Source organism: Palaemon carinicauda, chromosome 26 (genome assembly GCF_036898095.1).
Source record: "Palaemon carinicauda isolate YSFRI2023 chromosome 26, ASM3689809v2, whole genome shotgun sequence".
Classification (NCBI taxonomy): domain Eukaryota; kingdom Metazoa; phylum Arthropoda; class Malacostraca; order Decapoda; family Palaemonidae; genus Palaemon; species Palaemon carinicauda.
In genome coordinates this window covers 32,433,800-32,452,669 of record NC_090750.1, presented here as the reverse complement: position 1 = coordinate 32,452,669, position 18,870 = coordinate 32,433,800, and the positions used below count along the sequence as shown (strand labels likewise).

Below are 18,870 nucleotides of genomic sequence, written 5' to 3'. Positions count from 1 at the left end.
GATTAGTATCCTGTTATTGATACCTGTTAATACCGCATCTTTCTCAGTGTCAAACAATTTAACCCCATCGTGTATTTAGGAAAAGTTTTATGTGTACAATACATGATTTTAACAGATCAGTAATTAGATATGTTTGAACCAACTGATAGGTTGTGGAATTTATTCAATTGAGTTTAAATTAGTTGCTAACTAAAGTATATGGCTTCTTTTCAGATAATCCACTTCACATATCTTGGCAAGACAGTATGTGGATTCCACATCTAAAATCAGCAAATATTTTGGAGTATTTCTCTGAAAGAACAAATCCCTTTTACTCCAGGGATTGCAACAATGAGTTCATAAAGATGCAGCAGAATACTGGGGTAGACCAGTTGACGTAAGTTTTTACTGTATAGTATTGCTTCCTTCAAAAATATACTTAATCAATTGCTTACATTGTTTTGCATACAATATTTACTGTACTGTATTTAAGAATTAAGCTATTGTGCTAGTAAGACTTTACAGTACTATTATATTTTTTAACATGAAAAAATTACTAATTTACAGTATAGTATTCAATATTGATTTGTATTCATTATATGGTAAAAGATATTTGTGTTGGTTGAGCTTTATTACAGTATTATAGCTAAGTTGGCCCTGAGGACTTAATGGAAGTTCTATTTAAGTAGGCTTTCAGAGTGTTTACTGGACATAACGATGGATCCTGAGGAAGTGGAACAATCTTCCAGGGGGACTATCTGTTCTGGGGGGTTCCCATATTTCGCTAAGAAAATTTGTCAGGGGAGAGAAGGATCTCCCCTGACGAGAGAAATTCAATATGGCCTGGGTCTCTAGTCAAGGCTGAGAGTTCTGATATTCTGGCGCCAGAAGCTAGGCTCAATAGGAAGAAGGTCTTCCTTAATAAAGGAAGTTTCACCTAACAAACAAGTCCCCAAAATTGCTCCCGGCCGCATATTCCTGAAGTAATGATGGAAATAGACCCTCTAGGATATTAGAACCAATCAGAGCGTGATTTGTAGCGGTGACGTCGTGAGACTCCGCCCTCCTAGGGCTACCACGTATATGCTTTTCTTAATTCTTGCAGAAGCACCAGTTGTATTAATCTTATATAATAGGTTTAATATTGGTACATATAGTTATTATAGATGTATACAGAAAATATGTATCAACTATGTTGTACCAGCTAATATTTACGCTGGCACTTACGCATCTTAAGTTACTGAGATATGCAAGGCATATGGGACCATTGCAATGAAACACGCAGAAAGCCATGCCCATGGCAATCAGCCGCTTCATTACATAATAATTCATGTAGAAGCACCAGTTTTGAGAATACTGTATAATTTTGTGAGAGGTTATAATATTAGTAAATATAATTATTAAAAAAGTATAGAGATACGCAAGGCATATGGCTGGCAACATTGCTCAATAAAACACACCAGAAAGGCTGTGATCCCATGTCAATCAGTTGTTTTGTTACGTAATACTTCACCCATTGAAAAAATGACTCGACTACTCATATTGGCCCCGACACTTAGGCATTTAATACATGAAGTAGGCCGAGTTTAACATTTTTTTTACTTTGAATTTTATTTGGAATCATTGTACCCTTCAAAATGCCAAATTTTGCCCTGTTGATCATATATATTTCTTCTGCAAGTTGATTTGTTCTTTGCTGTTTATATACATTTATATTTTCCATTGTTGTTTTGTAGTTTTGACTCAATGTTTCTGAAATGTATATATTTAGTCAGGTTAGGCTAGAATACAGATGGTAATTCATGTTCGGAAGTATACATGGTGTGAGACAGAAAATATAGACCTCTATTTTAGTTGCTAGGGTAAATTTAAATTGCAATAAAAAAAGCATATTTTAATAATATTCAACGGAAATGAGTAGCAAATTCATTCTAGTCAAAGAAAAATATACCAGGAAAAAATTTTCAAGTTCCACTGATATGTAATAAAGCACAAATTTACACTGTGTATTGCAAACAAGGCCATACTCAGGTTTTGTTGCGCAGATATCCTAATCTATGCAAAATTTTTGCTTTGCTTATATTATACTGTATTACCATTGCAGCCTCGGATACCAAAATGCTTTCCTTTGCTGATATTTTGTTGTAAAATGATATTTTAATTATAAAATAAATTTTTGAATATACTTACCCGGTGAATATATAATAGCTGCAACTCTGTTGCTCGACAGACACATACAATAAAAACTCGCCAGCGATCGCTATACAGGTTGCGGGTGTGCCCACCAGCGCCAACTGTCGGCCAGATACCACTCTCGATGTAAACAAAGACTCAATTTCTTCTTATCCCACTGCGTCTCTATTGGGGAGGAAGGGAGGGTCGTTTAATTTATATATTCACCGGGTAAGTATATTCAAAAATTTATTTTATAATTAAAATATCATTTTTAAATATTTAACTTAGCCGGTGAATATATAATAGCTGATTCACACCCAAGGAGGTGGGTAGAGACCAGAGTTAAATATGTTTACATCGTATAAGCTAAGAGTTTTTTATTTCATTTTGGCAGTTATCAATATAACAAAACCAAAATAAATAGGTACCTGTTAAGGAAGTCGACTTAGACGATTACTCTGCCTTGTAAGTACGTCTTCCTTACGGAGCCCAGCGATCCTCTTAGGATGCTGACAGACCCCCAGGAGCTGAAGTATCAAGGGCTGCAACCCATACAACAGGACCTCATCAAACCCCTAATCTGGGCGCTCTCAAGAAATGACTTTGACCACCCGCCAAATCAACCAGGATGCGAAAGGCTTCTTAGCCTTCCGGACAACCCATAAAAACAACATTAAAACATTTCAAGAGACAGATTAAAAGGGTATGGAATTAGGGAATTGTAGTGGTTGAGCCCTCACCCACTACTGCACTCGCTGCTACGAATGGTCCCAGTGTGTAGCAGTTCTCGTAAAGAGACTGGACATCTTTCAAGTAAAATGACGCGAACACTGACTTGCTTCTCCAATAGGTTGCGTTCATGATACTTTGCAGAGATCTATTTTGCTTAAAGGCCACGGAAGTTGCTACAGCTCTAACCTCGTGCGTCTTAACCTTAAGCAAAGATCGGTCTTCCTCACTCAAGTGTGAATGAGCTTCTCGTATTAACAATCTGATAAAATATGACAAAGCATTCTTTGACATAGGCAAGGATGGTTTCTTAACCGAACACCATAACGTTTCAGATTGGCCTCGTAAAGGTTTAGTACGAGCTAAGTAGAACTTAAGAGCTCTAACAGGGCATAAGACTCTTTCTAGTTCATTGCCTACGATCTCCGATAAGCTAGGAATATCGAAAGATTTAGGCCAAGGACGAGAAGGTAGCTAATTTTTGGCTAGGAAACCAAGTTGCAGAGAACAAGTAGCTTTTTCTGACGAAAACCCGATGTTCTTGCTGAAGGCATGAAGCTCACTGACTCTTTTAGCCGAGGCTAAGCATACCAGGAAAAGAGTCTTAAGAGTGAGATCTTTCAGGGAGGCTGACTGTAAAGGCTCAAACCTGTCTGACATGAGGAATCTTAGGACCACGTCTAAATTCCACCCAGGAGTAGCCAAACGACGCTCCTTAGAGGTCTCGAAAGACTTAAGGAGGTCTTGCAGATCTTTATTGTTGGAAAGATCTAAGCCTCTATGTCGCAAGACCGAGGCCAACATGCTTCTGTAGCCCTTGATAGTAGGAGCTGAAAGGGATCGTACTTTTCTCAGGTATAATAGAAAATCAGCTATTTGGGCTACAGAGGTACTGGTCGAGGATACGGAGACTGACTTGCACCAGTCTCGGAAGACTTCCCACTTTGATTGGTAGACTCTAATGGTAGACGCTCTCCTTGCTCTAGCAATCGCACTGGCTGCCTCCTTCGAAAAGCCTCTAGCTCTCGAGAGTCTTTCGATAGTCTGAAGGCAGTCAGACGAAGAGCGTGGAGGCTTTGGTGTACCTTCTTTACGTGTGGTTGACGTAGAAGGTCTACTCTTAGAGGAAGACTTCTGGGAACATCTACTAGCCATCGAAGTACCTCGGTGAACCATTCTCTCGCGGGCCAGAGGGGAGCAACTAACGTCAACCTTGTCCCTTCTTGAGAGGCGAATTTCTGCAGTACCTTGTTGACAATCTTGGATGGTGGGAATGCGTAAAGATCTAGATGTGACCAATCTAGGAGGAAGGCATCTATATGTATTGCTGCTGGGTCCGGGACTGGAGAGCAATAGATTGGAAGCCTCTTGGTCAGCGAGGTTGCAAAGAGATCTATGGTGGGTTGACCCCAAGTCGTCCAAAGTCTCTTGCACACATCCTTGTGGAGGGTCCATTCGGTTGGAGTTACTTGACCTTTCCGACTGAGACAATCTGCTAGGACGTTCAAGTCGCCCTGGATGAACCTCGTTACTAGGGAGATGCCTCGATCTTTTGACCAGATGAGCAGGTCCCTTGCGATCTCGTACAAAGTCAGTGAGTGGGTACCTCCCTGTTTGGAAATGTACGCCAAGGCCGTGGTGTTGTCCGAGTTTACCTCCACCACCTTGCCTCGAAGGAGATTCTCGAAGCTTATCAAGGCCAGATGAACCGCCAAAAGCTCCTTGCTGTTGATATGCATGCTCCTCTGACTCGAGTTCCACAGACCTGAGCATTCCCGACCGTCCAGCGTCGCGCCCCAGCCCAAGTCCGATGCGTCCGAGGAGAGAACGTGGTTGGGTATCTGAACTGCCAGGGGAAGACCCTCTCGCAGGCTGATATTGTCCTTCCACCAAGTCAGACAAGACTTTATCTTATCGGAAATCGGGATCGAGACCGCCTCTAGCGTCTTGTCCTTTTTCCAGTGAAAAGCCAGATGGAATTGAAGAGGACGGAGGTGTAGTCTTCCTAGCGAGACAAATTGCTCCAGGGATGACAGCGTCCCTACCAGACTCATCCACAGCCTGACTGAGCAGCGTTCTTTCTTCAGCATCTTCTGGATGGAGAGCAGGGCTTGATCTATTCTGGGGGCCGACGGAAAAGCCCGAAAAACTTGACTGTGAATCTCCATCCCTAAATACAGAATAGTTTGGGATGGGACCAGCTGTGACTTTTCCAAATTGACTAGGAGTCCCAATTCCTTGGTCAGATCTAGAGTCCAATTGAGATCCTTCAGACAGCGATGACTGGAAGAGGCTCTGAGAAGCCAGTCGTCCAAGTACAGGGAGGCTCTGATCTCCGATAGCTCGAAACTGGTACCCCACATTCCTGTAAACAAACCTCAGAAACGGTTGGGAATCCGGGTGTATAGGAATGTGGAAGTATGCCTCCTGAAGGTCGAGCGGGACCATCCAGTCGCCTTCCATAAATGCTGTCAAGACAGCCTGGTAGACTTCATCGTGAAGTTTGTCTTGACAATGAATACATTGAGCGCACTTGCCTCTTACGTACTCCTGCAGTGAACATGGCTGCCAAAACATGGAGCCATCCCTGAGGGACTTGTCCCTGCAGAGAACGTGGCTGTCAGATCATTGGAGCCATCCCTGAAAGCCTTGTTTATGCATGACATAATTGTACAGCAAAACTTCAAAGGCTCGAAAACAGCTGTGAAGTTGACCTGTAAAATCTTGGAGCGTCTCCTGGCCAGGCGCCAGGGAGAGTCTACGAGATTTGAGAAGTCTATCTGGGCAGAGGCAGGAACTCCCAAGCCAAGAACTTCTCTCGTGTCATATCAGACTCTCGCTCTATAAGCCAGTTTAAAAGAAGGGAAAGCAAAGGCTGTATCCCCCAAACTCCTCCTGGTGATAAACCAGTTGCCTAGCAAACGTAAAGCTCTCTAGGAGAGCGAGAGAGCACTAGCTTATAAAACAACGGCTTCGAAGTAGCTAGGCCTAGTGTAAGCTCTGACGTTTAGGCGAACGAGGAGCAGCAGTTACAAAAAGATCCGGACAAAGATCCTTAAAAATCAGCATGATTTATTTAAAGTCCATAGAGGGCTAAGCAGCTTTAGGCTCCTCTCCGTCTGACAGAGTCCTCAAGGGAATATCAGTAGGAGGGGGAACAGCAACTTCCTCATCTAAAGGAACCTTGTTCGATAATAGCTGAGTCTCAAGCAAGGGAGAGACCTACCGTGGTGGCAATGCTTTACAAGCAGAGTCCACACGCACTGGTGCATTAGTAGCGGACCAGGACGCAACGTCATGTAACTGCTTGACAGTCTGTGAACTGTCAACAACAACAGGTGCGTGAGGACGCACAGCGTCCACTCGAGACTGCTTTGACCGCCTAGACAGAGCAGTCAAAACAACTCTAGAATGCGGAGGTTGACGCACAGCGTCAAAACAAGTCAACTCCGATTGTTAGCGAACGTCCTGAACGTCAACAGGAGCATCAGCAAGTGGCCTAACGTCCAAATGTGGCTGAAAATCCACACGAGACCGCATCGAGTGTGGTTCTAAACAACCTGACTGACGTGACTTAGCTACGCCAACGTCAACAGGACGCACAAAGGAACGTTAGGTTGGCTGAAAGCCAGGATCTCGATGAGATAAACGGCTAGGCTCAACGGACTAAACGGCAGAATAGTCTTCCATAAGGGAGGCAAGCTTATTCTGCATGTCATGCCGTACAACCCATTTAGGATCAACGGAAAAGGTTGCGGTAAGAGACGAGGGTAACGTCTGTGACCGCAAAACCTTGCCAACAAAAAGACTCTCGGAGTCTGTGTTACGCTTTTGTTAGGCGGCGAGCAGTTTTCCGATGACTGCATAGGGTCAGAGCTGTCCTAATGGCTACAACCAGGACGCTGGACCTGTCCTGAAAGGACTGACTTTCGCTTAAGGGCCTCGAAACCTTGTTTCAGGTTTCTTATGCGAAAAGCCTTCGGATGACGAGGAGAAAATTGTCTCTCTCGCCTTATGGTAGGGGAGATCTTGGTAAGATACACCCGATACCATAGAGGGAACGTCTGTTCGCTGATCAAGGCCTCTCGAACCCATAAGTCGTACGACATTACTTCTCCCCTGGGCTTGGGAGCTTGCAAGAGGTCCCGGACTAGGTGAACGACAGGCACGAACAGACGAACCCTCGGTCGCAACACTGTAACACTTTGCGCAATATCACTTTATCACTACGATTTTCTGTTTTGCACTTATATCACTGAAATCGAAACTTTTACTGATTTCTACCTGAAGCACGCAATTCTACCCTCATCAAAAGGTAGTAATAGCGAAATCAGTCGTATAATGTAAGCACATTAATACCAGCAAAAAACAGTAAACATCTTTTAAGATAAAAAAATCAGTGGCTGGGGAAGAGACTAAACACTAGTTCATTCAAAACTACGTTTTCAATCTCTCACCGTACATTGTCTGGGGACGAGAATAAAACTAAAAACGTTTTATCCTTTCTCCCCGTACAGAGACTAGGGACGAGAGTAACACGAGAACAACGTTACCCGCTTGAACGGAACGTTTTCTCTCCTCTCTCTCCCTCCGTCTCTATCTCTCTTTCTCTCTTGATTTCGCACCTAAGAGAAGAGCCCAATTACGTTTCGTCAAAAAAACATGTTATTTGACCAAAGGAAAAAACTGAAAGGTTTTTCAATTAAAAAGTTCCTTTAAAATAGAATTTTAAAACATTTAAGCTTTGAAAGAAGAATGAACAAAACGTCAGAATCGATTTACTCTTTCTGCAAAGTGAAACCGTGATACTCTCTCTCTCTATCGTAACGATAGAGCGCAAACTGCGTAGCATAAATAAACTAAACGTTAGTTCATCTTTGAAAACAGTACGAAGACTATTCAAAGAAAATCTTTCATAAAATATCTATTAAAAAATATTCATTTAAAAAGTTTTAAATCATTAGCTCTTTAAAAGCTATTTACGATTGAAAGGGCTCAACGTTGTTTAACTTCGGTTTCCAAGTTAGGACCGCCTACTCTCAGGAAAGGTCGCATATAAACAAATCATTAAAATTTATTTTTATGTTTATTATAAATGGAAAGTTAATCGAAGAGGCCTAATAAAGGCGGTGAGATATAAAATATATAGAGGAAAATCTATAATTAATTTATAACGTGATAAGATAATTGCTAAAAGCCTAAACCCACTTCCGTCTAAGGGAAGGGTCGGCCATTTAAAAGTCAAAGAAAGTCCATACTCTCTTTGTCATCAAAAATTAAATCTATCCAAAAACGAGTTCAAGATTTAAGATGAAAATAAAACACCTGCACTGCGAAAGCTCAAACCAAAATGAAGTACTTCACCAAATATGTTGAGAAAACTCCAGGTTCTACAGCGAGTAAAAGTACGTCTTGTCGACACGTCGACAGAGAAGAAATTGAGTCTTTGTTTACATCGAGAGTGGTATCTGGCCGACAGTTGGCGCTGGTGGGCACACCCGCAACCTGTATAGCGATCGCTGGCGAGTTTTTATTGTATGTGTCTGTCGAGCAACAGAGTTGCAGCTATTATATATTCACCGGCTAAGTTAAATATTTAAAATTTTAAAATCAACTGCATAGCTTGGAATATAAGGGAAAAAAAATTATTTACAAAAGATTTTTTCATACAAAAGTTTATTATATATAAAAGATTACTCACATTGTACATCATACCAAAGTTGATTGACTCCAAACTGCACAGTTCAATTGTCAACCAGATACAATAAAAATGGAATAATTCATGTCTTGAGAGCTATAATAAATACATAAAATTAATACGTTGCCTTAACACTAATCAAAAACTATTGTGAAGTGTTAGAAATATGAATTCGAAAATAGGTTTCCTATTTTCCATTTGAATCAAATATATGCCAATAAAAAAAAAAATACATAAATATCACTATTTTTCACATTTGAATCAAATATATGCCAATAAAAAAAAATACATAAATATCACTATTTTTCACTTAATGATTTGTGCCATGAGATTTCCCATTGGCCACGTTGCAGGAAATGTTGTGAGCCAAATAACGGGGACTTTTAGGTTGTGAAGACAGCACCTGTCGGATGACGGCCTTTATACAGCGGTGTAGCTCCCCTTGGCTTGCCAGTTGAGCACCTTGCAATGGAGGTTGGCTATCAAGGTATCTTACCTCGCCCAGCTCCACCATTCCTTATTGCACTTCCAGTGCAATGCAGCAAACTATTCAACTGCTTTGCAGTTTTTACAGAATCCAGATGCCTGAGGAACTTCTTCAGTGCTAGGTCTGTATTGCTATTTCCATTGCGTGCACTGACTCTAACAGTGGCATCTGCAACATCTTGTGATATTTTCCTAGAGGCAAAATCATCATCATCTGAAGATGACATTGTCTCTATTCTAGAAATTGGATCCTGTGGCTCCTCTTCCATATCCAGATTTTCTGTCTTCTCACTAAAAATTTCTTTTATCTCTTCCTTGCCAGTGATCTCAAAGCCGCCATCCTCATTCAACTTTCTGAAAAATGCCTTATCAGGGACCTTTTCTTGGTCGACAGCCAAAACTGCTAATTAATGGCGACTTTCACTGCTACTTAAAAATTGCTGGGGCACAGCTGTCATGCTAAACTCAGCCCATGCAATTTTGTGCTTGCAAATAGCACCAGTTTGGCCTTGCATCCAAGAGCACAGTCCAATTTCAAGGCCTACATCCTATTTTATGGTTGGATCAGATTCGCTCTGTACTTTATATTTAGAATTGCGAACCAATTCAACGCTGTCTAATGCAACCTTAGTCGAGATTATTGGCTTTACATGCCGCCTACTCAAGGCCACATCGACCAATCATTGTCTCATGTATACATCGAAGATCTCTACCATAAACATCAGTAGCTGGGCCGTGTTGTATGCCTTACATCTGAAAAAAAAATGAAGAAGTAATCCAAACTGTTTGATAAAGTACAACTAAAACTAGGGCATTCTGTTAAGAAAATTAATGCAGTTTAACCTGAACTTTTGCCATCATAGTTTTAAATATATACAGAATTTTTTTTCTTGAATTTTGCCAGCATGGGTTTAAATATGTCCCTTTTCTCTCTCTTGCAAGGTAAGACATTTCCATAAAAAATGAGTTTCTACTCTTACTGACAAATCATGTTTGCCAGATCAATCAATACAAGTAATTGCAAAACATCCATAGACCTTTGACCCATAGTATTTTCATTGCAGTATAGAAGTTTTTGATTAAACTGGAGTAACTCAGCTATTTGGAGACCATTTGTTCTTTCCTGTTCCTTTCAATATGCATACTATTGAGCAGTTTTCGAAAGTTTTTATGCCAATATAATTTTTATTATTATTATTATGTAGTATCTAAAACATGCACCTACACATATATATACAACAAGAGGCCATTGCAACTATCAAGTTAGTGTCATCACTTGCTTAGTGGGAGAACTTAAGTTTTGTGAAATTTCATAGCAATAACATCAACCCATCAGTTAAACACATATGCAGACTCATTAAGTGTCAGAATATGTACTTTCTTAAATGATGTAATGGCAAATATTACCTGTATAATGTACTTATGAATCCTTCCCTACTGAGAACAATATTGTTGATTATGCACATTGTTGACTCTCAGAAATTATTTGTATGGTGCCCTCGTAACAATGTACCAGCTCGAAAAGCTATTGCCCAATCTTCCTTTCTTTTAACCAAGGATGCCACATAACTGAAAGTTAAGAAAATATGCTCATTAAAACAAGATTTAAATGTGCCAAAAGGAAATTAAAATGGTGAATTAAACAGCAGGACATAAAACATTGCAATTTGAAAAGTAAACTTAGTAATAGAATAAATTTTCTTTTCAATTCTGTTCAACTCTTCATTCAAAAGGATCAAAGACCTTGGATTTCATACCAACTTGTTGAATTATAAACAACGGTGACTGAATTTACACTTTAATGAATTATAAAAAAAAGGAAATTTTTAGGGACAGAGCTGAAGCAATAGTGCACTGAATGCTTCTAAAACTGGACGATTTCACATTACCTTTTGGAAATAGGATATGTAGCCATGAGAGAACAGGATTGGAGAGACTGCCACACCTTATTAAACTCTGCTTTTGAACTAGCATAAACAAGACTTTTCATGGCAGCCATAAGGTCTTGACGATTATCCTTTTGAATTATATCTTTAGAATCCAATAGCCAACGCCATACCTGCTGAAGCAAGGGGAAAAATACATAGGAAACGGTTTGCATACCTTATTAAACTCTCCATTTGAACTAGCATAAACAAGATTTTTCATGGCAGCCATAAGGTCTTGACGATTATCCTTTTGAATTCTATGTTTAGAATCCAATAGCCAATGCCATACCTGCTGAAGCAAGGGGAAAAATACATAGGAAACGGTTTGCATACCTTATTAAACTCTCCATTTGAACTAGCATAAACAAGATTTTTCATGGCAGCCATAAGGTCTTGACAATTATCCTTTTGAATTCTATCTTTAGAATCCAATAGCCAACGCCATACCTGCTGAAGCAAGGGGAAAAATACATAGGAAACGGTTTGCATACCTTATTAAACTCTCCATTTGAACTAGCATAAACAAGATTTTTCATGGCAGCCATAAGGTCTTGACGATTATCCTTTTGAATTCTATGTTTAGAATCCAATAGCCAACGCCATACCTGCTGAAGCAAGGGGAAAAATACATAGGAAACGCTTTGCTGACGGCCAAGTTGCAGCTAGATTTTTTCTTTCAGCTTCACAGTTGTCAATCATGAATGACTGTGGAGCTCCTCTGCCATAGAAAGCACATTCACCTAGCATCTCCTTAATCATATCAAAGCCTGCCAAGCACAAAACAGAACAATAAATATAATTTATAGAAAATATTATTACTGCTATGGATGTTAGCAAACAGAATTATAAATTAAATCATATTTGCATTATCTGTAATATACAATGGCCTAGTTGAGCACAAACACCTTCTTACTAAATGCATTTACACATTGTACTGTATATGTGTAAAACATTATGCAAATACTTCATTAAATTTTGTTCACCAAAGAAGAATAAGAAAAAAATAGACTAACAAAATTCTTGGAGGTGACTGTGCTTGACACCAGGAAAGTAGTATCACTTAAAGAGGAAATAACAGCCTCTGTTTTATTTTTTTTCCCAATGTAAAAAACTGATTTTTAGCTTCAATTACAGTATTGCACATTCCTTCATAATCCAATTTCAATTTTATTTACTTATAAATGGTTGTTTTTAAATAATACCTAATTTTTTACAGGAAGTTGAGAAAGAGGCCTTTGTTGCCAGATGTCACAAGTCTGGTGTTCAAGATTTCTTCCGTCTAGTGCCATGTCCTAAAGGCAGCCTTTGCCCTGATGAGGATAATCCTGCCAATGTCATCACTTACAATCAATTGACATATGCCATACAGGATGTCAAGCCAAGGTAACTTAATACTTACTTAAGCCAATTGATATTAGAATACAGTAGTTGAACTGTGATGCTTAGATAACTACTAGTGTACAGTATCTTCTTTTTCTTTTGGCTTCTCCCATTCATGAGACAACACGGTGGATCATCTGTCTCCATTTACTTCTATCCATTGAAGCCTTCTCTGTCATGTCAACTGCCATTATATCTTCTCTTCGTGAATTCATAAATCTCATCTTAGGCCTTTGTCTTCTACTTTGACGTGGTGGCTCAGCGCTTAGTATACTCCTCCCAAAATACTCTTCCTTTCTTATTTTCATTTGCCCAAACCAGCCTTAGTCTTGCTTTCTTTCCAAACTGAAGTTGCCAAAATGAAAATGTTGAAGTTCCCACTGGGGCTAACGAAGAAGGATACGATCAGAAAAAAATTCATCTGAGGAACTGAACATATCAATCAGTTTGGAATATATGCTAGTTTATATTCCATTGAATTCTGTGAACTCAAGATTTGCAGGCCTGTATGAATCATTAACTAAATAATAGTTGATTGCTGATTTTTATTGGATTTCAGGTTCTGGTATTTGAGTTTAGTGGCCTGCAGTCGGAATGCTTCTTGTGAGTGGGAGCATATGAAACAGCCATTAACAATGAGGTACGATCTGAACATCGTCAATGGGAAGCCGAATGCTGGCAATTTGAATCCATTTGAGTATCATTTCTCATTTGACAAACAGGTAGGCTAGTGTAAATTATTTGATATAATTTTTTTAATTTTCCAGAGTGATTGTCTGTAATCATATGTACAGTAAATTATATTCCAGTATGATACAGTTATGGTATTATATTATTGTATTTCATTATTTTTAGAGTAAGGTCTCTTTTTGTTAAATAGAAAATGTTGTTTAGATTTATAAAAAAAAACATTTCAATGTTATTCCTAAAACTATTTGTGAAATATTGTTCCTTTAAGTCTGACAGGTATGCAGTTAATTTCACTGGCCTTTGGTATCAAGGCTCAACAAGAATGATTTCTTCTCTCATTCTAGGACACTGTTGAAATCTACCTTGTCTGTGTTGTGTTTTATGGGTTTGTGTTAGTGCCACTTCAAGTCTATGCTGCTTGTCCAGAGGTAAATTATGGCATTGACACTATTGCCTCACACATATTTGTTGAATTATTATTGCATGTTATAGTACTTAAAAATTCCAATTATAAGAATTAGCAACTATTGAATATCGTATCCCTCTCCAGAGGTAAATGTTAGAAATAAATATCTTCTTGACTTGAAACCATTTTATAGTACAATCAAATTTTAGTTAATGTTTCAAGTTGTGCTACATTTGAGGTCCAATCTTTATGACTTTGTGGTCTCCTTTCAGATCCATCCTATAACCCGTCTGTTCACAGCCACTCTTATTGTTCAGCTAGCAGGCTTGCTGTTTGACACACTACATCTCCTGGTATTTTCCTTTGATGGAGAAGGCAGTGAAGGAGAAAATATTCTTGGAGATCTCTTTAATATTCTTGCCCAGGTAAGTAAGTGGTGCATTCTTGCCCAGGTAAGTAAGTGGTGCATTCTTGCCCAGGTAAGTAAGTGGTGCATTCTTGCCCAGGTAAGTAAGTGGTGCATTTTATAGTTTATCTTTTTTTTAGTCAATATCTTGATCCTTATTACAGACAAACTTATTACCTTTTTTAGTGTTTTATGTACATTTTAAAATTTGATAGGTTATAATTTTAACTCACATCTATTGTTATATGTCAGGACTCCAATGCTAAGCACTAGGAGTGTGATTCAGTCCAAGATCAAAATGATAGGTCTGCTCTGGAATACTACCAGGCTTATGATTGTGTCCGGATTTAATGAGTGAGGCGGCTCGTATTTTTGGTAATCATAATTTTAACAAGTGTTCCAGTCATGTGGCATCATTGACGTAAATATCTATATGCATTTGGAACATCTGATAATGGTTCCATTACAAATGAGACTGGAATTTCATGTTTGCCATAGAATGGCTTTTAACATGATCTTGATTGATGTTGAAGGTAACAGCTTATATTACTTTGAAAGTCTCAAGAAGATGGAGCCTTCCCAGCATCAGAAGATTTCAAATTTTAGAGATTTTTATATTCTTAAATTAGGACTCTCAACTTGTACTACAAAATTGAATAATTTATACACAGCAGGTTATGATTGGAGGCATCTCTGAAGACTTGGAAGAGTAAACAGCTTCAGAACTTACCTCGAACATTTTCGGATATTTCTTATCAATAATATCCCTACTGAAAAAGAGATTCCTCACCATAATCGGTCTCTTCCTTTGTATTCTCTTCATCTTCATCTTCAAAAGGATGAACTAAAACATTACTTACTGGCTTTCCTGTTTATTTACATCTTTGTGCAGGAGTTGCTTCGTATTTGTTTCTCAAGGGATTCATTTCAGCAGTTAAGGTACTAGAATGTATATTTACCCTATTAGAGTCAACCCATGATGGGCTAGTAGCCGAGCTTACAACGTGATGCACCCAATCAGCTTTAGCCAAAAATTTGTTAGATACATTTGTTCTAAGGGAATCATATAATATGACATGACATCCACTTATGTAATATGAGGTTGCTTTAGAGCGCTTACTTCAGTGAGTGGAGAGATGTTAGGATTCAGGCTACTAACTTGGTCTTCTGCCATGGAATCTTATTTTCTAAAAGAATTACTAGGATTGCGGAAATGCAAAGATTTCCGAGCAGAAGGGGCTACAGTAAATACATAATCTGAGGCTCTGAGAAGTTCCCAAATCTGTAATGCACTGTGCACCATCGGAACCCTTACAGAATGGAACACTAGAACCACTAGACTAAGCTCAAGTAAGCAAGTTAGGGCTTGAAATAGGACAGGTTAGTTCAGAGTTATTGCCCTTAATTGGAGACTTGCTGGTCCTCTGAGATTTCACAAAAGAAGCTAAAGAATTTTAAGAGCTTTTGAAGATCACGACTATCAAAATTTGATTTATTAAGTGCTGTAATGAAATTCAGTGCTGGCATGTCATCGTTATCCCCACTATAATCAACTAGCCGAGTCTTCTCTGGATATTCCCTGAACTAGAAGCAAGCTTCCTTTTGTGCTCTGAACTTTGTGTCTGCAACCATAGAAACAAAATTCCCCATAAAATGAACTGTGAGGCTTTCGCACTCTTCACTACAGTTATTTAAATCATATTACTGTCCCTGACATGAGACACATAGTGCCGATCATGATCGCTCAGAAATAATTCTTTGAACAATCTACACAGTAATTCATAAAAAATTCAGACATCTTTAAGCGCACTAAAAAACCTAAAGTTTTCAATATACTTACCCGATGATCATGTAGCTGCAACTCTGTTGCTCGACAGAAAAAACCTACGGTCGGGATACGCCAGCGATCGCTATACAGGTGGGGGTGTACAACAGCGCCATCTGTCGAGTAGGTACTCGGGTACTTCTTGTCAACAAGAACCAATTTTTCCTCTGTCGTGCCAATGGCAGGACCTACTAAATACGCCGTCCCTAACTGGATTTGTTTTCACAACGATTTGGTGAAGTACACTATTCCAGTTTTGAGCTTTCGCTATGCAGGGGTTTTATCTTCATTTCAAAACTTGAATTCGTTTTCGATAGATTTAATTATGGTGACGAAGAGAGTATGGACTCTTTCACTTTTAAATGGCCGACCCTTCCCTTAGACGGAAGTGTGTTTAGGTTTTTGGTAATTTTGCTTAACACGTTATAGATCCATTTATTTATATCTCTCCGCCTTTTTAGGCCTCTTCGGTTAACTTTCCAATTATTATAAACTTATAAAATAAAGTTTTATGTTTGTTTATATGCGACCTTTCCTAATAGTAGGCGGTCCTAACTTGAAACCGAAGTTAATTAACATTGAGCCCGTTTTATCGTATTTAACCTTTAAAGAATTTAATACTTTTTTAATTTTAATGTTTTATGGAAGAATTTCTTTGATAGTCTCGTACTGTTTTCAAAGATGAACTAACGTTTAGTTTTTAGTCTCCGCAGTTGTTGACGTTCAGAACGTTCAACTTGCGCTCTATCGTTACGATAGAGAGAGAGTTTTTCACGGTTTCACTTTGCAGTAAGAGTAAACCGATTCTAGCGTTTCGTTCATTCTTTCTTAGCTTAAAGAGTTTAAATTCTGAATAAAGGAACTTTTTATTTGGGAAACCTTTCAGTATTTTTCCTTTAGCAAATAACATGTTTTAACGATATATAATTGGGCTCTTCTCTCAGGTGCTAATTCAAGAGAGAAGAGAGAGAGAGATAGAGACGGAGGGAGAGAGAGGAGAATAAACGTTTCGTTCAAGCGGGTAACGTTGTTCTCGTTTTTTACTCTTCTCCCTAGTCGCTGTAGGGGAAGAAGGTAAAATGTTTCTAGGGTTTTATTCTTGTTCCCAGGCTTTATGCGGTGAGAGATTGTAAACGTAGTTTATTTGATCTAGTGTTTAGTCTCTTTTCCAGCCACTGAATTCTTTATCTTTATTTATGTTTTTCTGTTGCATTTTAAAATGTTTTCGCAATGACTACCTTTTAATGAAGGATAGGATTGCGTGTTTCAGGTAGAAATCAGTTAAAGTTTCGATTTCAGTGAAATAAGTGCAAACAGAAAATCAAAAGTGATAAAGTGATATGCGCAAAGTGTTACAGTGTTGCGTTTGAGGGTTCGTCTGTTCGTGCCAGTTGTTCACCTAGTCCGGGACCTCTTACAAGCTCCCAAGCCCAGGGGAGAAGTAATGTCGAACGACTTATGGGTTCCACAGGCCTTGATCGACGAACAGACGTTTTTCCCTCCGTGGTTTCGGGCGTATCTACACACGTTTGCTGACGTGATCGCCCCACCCACACAAAGACGAGAGAGCCCATTTATTCCTCGTCTGCGGAAGAGGTTTCTCGTAAGAAACCATGGACCAAATCTTGCGGCTTTTAAGTGCAAGTCGGTCCCTTCCGCGCAAGTCCAACGGCCTAGGTGTAGCCACTGGGTCAGTTCGGACTCGCTGCAGTCATCCGACGACTGCACACCTCCCAAGAGAGGCAAGGTGGTACCGCAACAGGCAGTAACTCCGTCTGTTGCCGCACCAGCTGTTTTAGACCCTCAGTCACGACGGACAGTAGCTCCGTCTGTTGCCGTTTTTTGTAGACCCTAAGTGGTCTTTACTGCAGTCTATGCAGACTCAGTTAGCTGCGGTTATGCAGGAGTTTCGTGCGGAGAAGGTTGACTCAGCTCTCGTTAGCCTACAACCTGCCACTGTTGTGCACCCAGCTCACACTGAGGCTGCCTGCTCCCACACTCTGGCTGCGGAGAGCTCCACCTCCGATGCGCAATCGACCCTGCCAGACGCATGTTAACGTTAGCCGACGTGCGGCTCCCTCCGTTAACATGCGTGAGCTACCGCATCAGCAGTGGGAAGGTGGAGTCAAGCTGCCGTGTTTTGACGCGATGCGTTAGTTTCCGCAATCCACGGCAGTCCCCACCACGCACCACCACTCCGCTTTGGTTGTTGTCTGCTCCCACACTCCGACTGCGGAGAAGGTTGACGATGCACCCGTTTGCCTACAACCTGCCACGGTTGTGCGCCCAGCATGGCTGCCTGCTCCCACACTCTTGTTGTGAGAGCTCCTCCACCCATGCGCTGTCGACCCTGCCAGACGCATGCTGACTCCCACAGACACACGGAGCACTCCGTTGCCGTGCGTGAGCTACCACAAGCTGCCGTGTTTTGACACGGTGTGTCAGCCTCCGCAACCCACTGTGGTTACCGCCACTCGCCCGCAGCAGACTAGTCAGTCAGGAGTTGAGGCTTCTCCACACAGCTTTGGTTGTTGCCAGCTCACAGACTGTCAAGCAGTTACATGACGTTGCCTTCTGGTCTGCTACTAATGCACCAGTGCTGTATGTCCTCACGCACCTGTTGTGGTTGACAGTTCAGTTTTTGACAGTTCACAGACTGTCAAGCAGTTACATAACGTTGCCTTCTGGTCTGCTGCTAATGCACCAGTGCTGTATGTCCTCACGCACCTTTTGTGGTGGACAGTTCAGTTTTTGACAGTTCACAGACTGTCAAGCAGTTACTTAAACATTGCCTTCTGGTCTGCTGCCTTTGCACCAGTGAGACCCTCACTGAGATAACCTAGCTTTTCTCGGACATGGTTCCTGTAGATGAGAAAGTGCTGTTCTCCCTCCTTCTGATATTCCTTTGAGGACTCTGTCATTTGGAGAGGAGCCTTAAGCTGCTTAGCCTCCTATGGACTTTAATTTAAGCATAACAAGGCTTCCAGGGATGGTAAATGGTTCCGCTTCAGTCGCTAACCCCGTCTGTTGCCACACCTGCTCCCATAGACCCTAATGGGCTTTGTTGCAAGACATGCAGTCCAAGCTTGTGTCCTTGTTAGAGGATTTTTTACGGAGAAGAACCTTCTAGCCAACAACCTTCCTACCGGTTGGTTGTACGCCCTGTTG

The 18,870-nt window shown here is 40.3% G+C and overlaps 1 protein-coding gene and 1 long non-coding RNA gene across 2 annotated transcripts in view; one reads left to right on the top strand and one right to left on the bottom strand.

The window, feature by feature from the left end:
• The window catches only part of LOC137619876 (decapping and exoribonuclease protein-like), a 400,284-nt gene that overhangs the window by 250,479 nt on the left and 130,935 nt on the right, over positions 1 to 18,870 (bottom strand). The gene's annotated exons all lie outside the window — the stretch shown is intronic.
• LOC137620138 (uncharacterized) lies at positions 178 to 13,493 on the top strand. The gene is made up of 4 exons (XR_011039990.1): positions 178 to 376; positions 12,212 to 12,378; positions 12,935 to 13,097; positions 13,410 to 13,493. It is a non-coding gene; the product is annotated as an uncharacterized lncRNA (long non-coding RNA).